At 40.2% G+C, this 3,154-nt stretch overlaps 1 pseudogene; it reads right to left on the reverse strand.

Annotated features, from left to right (window-relative positions):
- Positions 1 to 2,205: 2,205 nt before the first annotated feature.
- Positions 2,206 to 2,847, reverse strand: LOC136465564 (uncharacterized; annotated as a pseudogene).
- Positions 2,848 to 3,154: the final 307 nt, after the last annotated feature.

The following is a 3,154-nucleotide window of genomic DNA, read 5'->3' on the forward strand; positions in this document are numbered from 1 at the left end:
GAATCATCAACAAGGGCATTCTAGTGCCTTGTAGATTCTTATCTAAGACTTGTATCATTTGATGATGCCATGTGAATCGCTAGAAACATGTGAAGTGTATGGCTAACCCAATAACGAAAGTTTTGTAAGGGGACTGGAGCAGGCTACCATGAGACAAAAGATCTTTCTAAAGTGATTCAATTTGGAACTCTTATATGTCCAAGGTCAATATGGAAATTCTTTTAGAGGTTTTCCCTTACTTTGTCTGTGTCAACAAACAATTCAAAATACCTCAACTTTTTCAGAATAGGTCCAAGTCAAATAGCAATGATTCAAAGCCCTTCTTTTTCCATTACACTATTTTGAAAACCTAAGGACTCGATTGTATGGATATGGAAAATACAGGATTTTGGGTCCTAGCGGGAAAAGGAGGGAAACAGATACTCAATTTAAAGCGAGTAAACAGAATTCCATACTCGATCTCATAGATCCCTATAGAATTATGTGGAAAGTCATATTCGATGAAAGTCGTATGTATGGCTTCGAGGGAGATCTTTCCTATCTTTTGAGATCCACCCTACAATATGGGGCCAAAAAGCCAAAAAAATAAGTGATTCATTTTTAGCCCTTATAAAAAGAAAATGGATTCTTGAACCTCTTTCACGCTCATGTCACATCGAGGTACTACAGAAAAAGAACCACAAAATCTGATCCAATTTTTTGTAATCGATTAGTTAACATGCTGGTTAACCGTATTATGAAAGATGGAAAAAAATCATTGGCTTATGAAATTCTCTATTGAGCCATGAAAAAGATTCAACAAAAGATAGAAACAAATCCACTATTGGTTTTATGTCAAGCAATACGTAGAGTAACTCCCAATATAGGAGTAAAAACAAGACATAATAAAAAAGGATCAACATGGAAAGTTCCGATTGAAATAGGATCTAAACAAGGAAGAGCACTTGCCATTCGTTTGTTATTAGAAGCATCCCAAAAGCGTCCGGGTCGAAATATGGCTTTCAAATTATGTTTCGAATTAGTAGATGCTGCCAAAGGGAGTGGGGTGCCATACACAAAAAGGAAGCGACTCATAGAATGGTAGAGGCAAATAGAGCTCTTGCACATTTTCGTTAATCCGTGAACATAATCTAGGTATGTAGACACATGGATCCATACATCTCGATCGAAAAAGAATCAATAGAAGGAGAATCGGACGATATCTTTTTTGAAACAAATAAAAGGAAAAAAAGAGAAAACAAAAATCATGATCAACTAAGCCCTCTCGGGGGCTTGCTTAAGAATAAGAAAGAGGAATCTTATGGAAATAGCATGGAATAAGGTTTGATCCTATTCATGGGGATTCTGTTACCGAGATATCTTTTCTGAAGAAGGAAACTCAGATTGTTGAATCGAATATACCTTCTATATACCTAGCTTAGAGTATTTGAACCTGTTACGCCGATTGTTGAACCTAACTTGACTTTGACGCGTTGGCTTTGGCTCTGGCTTTTCCTATATCTGAATGTTTCAGAAGAGTCCGTGGCTATCCTACGCGAAAGAGGAAGAACTAAACCCTTTGCAAAAAAAGGAGCATCTCTCTAATCACTTATGGTTGTTCCTTTCCAGGATGGATGGCTACTGCATATTATCATATAGAAATCAAATGAAAACCCTACTGAATTAGGCAAGCGATTATTCACATCGTTACTTAGGTGCTCTAACAAGCCACAAATGGTTAGAGATTGGATCAAGTTCCAGTGTTTTTCAAAACTTCGAACTTACTTAATTGACTCGCATGAGCTTTCTCACTATAAATGAACTAAATGAAGTGCCTAAAGAGAGAGATCCATGGGACACCAGTCAATAAAGTAAAAAGAGAGCATTTTCTTATGTAGTCTTATTCCTTCCCACACCCTTGTGGGTGCTACTCAAGCAGCTCAGAAGGTGCCAACCCCATAACCACAAGTAGAATGAGTTCCAGGTGTGGTGTACAGATCTGGGACTAGTGGCCCATTCTATTTGGATGTAAAGGAAAGATGCAAAACTTTTCTCAAACAGTGGGGAAAGGGCCCCATATGTCAAAGCCAGATAAAGAATCTCCAACAAGATTCGAAATTAGATCATTCAAGTCCAAAGGATAGAGAAGAAATCCTCATGGTCACCAGAAGATTTTTCATCGAGACAAAACGCTGCTAACGCTGTAGTATTGGAATATTGGGAGTACTACTGCGAGCAGGAAAAAAAGAAAAACCTTCTGTCGACTAGAGTTTGATGTCGATTTATCCACACTTCCATGACTTCTAGAGGAAAGCTAACTGCTTGCTGGCTGGTAGCTGTATGAGCGGTAACGTCCATGTATGACTTCGTGAGAAGGTGGACGGAAATGGCCTTGTTGTACCTCACTCCCGTCTTCAATGGGGTTTGCTCTTTTTTTGGGAGAGTATGCCAATATGATCTTAATGAGGTGTGAGGCTTTGCATCTGGCATTCATTGGGCTTTCCTCTATAGGAGCCTGCGTCCTAGCCTTTTTGTGCAATAAACCTCTCTAACCAAAGACTAGTGATAGGTGGTCCCATGGAGCTTTTGGAGAAGGGTAGCCTTGTGTGTAAGCATAGCAATGAACCATGGCAAACCCTCAGACAACCCTTCTATGATAAGGGGGGAGATCCTCAGTAGTGGTGACCCTTTTACTCTTCCACTAACTTATATATGTACCGAATGCTCATACGAGAAAGTGAACTCCTAGGTTTAGAACCAGGGGGTTTGCTCCGAGAAAAAATCCTTTCTTTCTTGTCCACTCTAGGGGGTGCAGACACACTTGCATGGATTATAGGTGACGGTTTCAAGAATGGCGGGGAAGTGAAGAGTACCCAACGAAAATTTAGGGATGAATGTAGACCCATTGGGCAGGGATAATCATTCCGGTCCTAGGAGAGGTGGCGACACCAGTCTGAGCTGAGGGAAGCCAGCCAATTGAGTCACTGAAACGATCACAGGAGGCGCATCCTAAGCCCAACTTCTCAGAGCTGCTATTGTGAAATATGGCTTCCTTAATATAAAAATTTCCACAAGGGGGCTGGGCTGCTCACCTTCATAGAAAGGTGATCAAGCCTAGATAAGATGTTCACCTTTTTATAGAATAGAAAGAGAAGGTAAAGGGGCGCTTTATTAG

This window comes from Miscanthus floridulus, chromosome 7 (genome assembly GCF_019320115.1).
Source record: "Miscanthus floridulus cultivar M001 chromosome 7, ASM1932011v1, whole genome shotgun sequence".
Lineage (NCBI taxonomy): Eukaryota > Viridiplantae > Streptophyta > Magnoliopsida > Poales > Poaceae > Miscanthus > Miscanthus floridulus.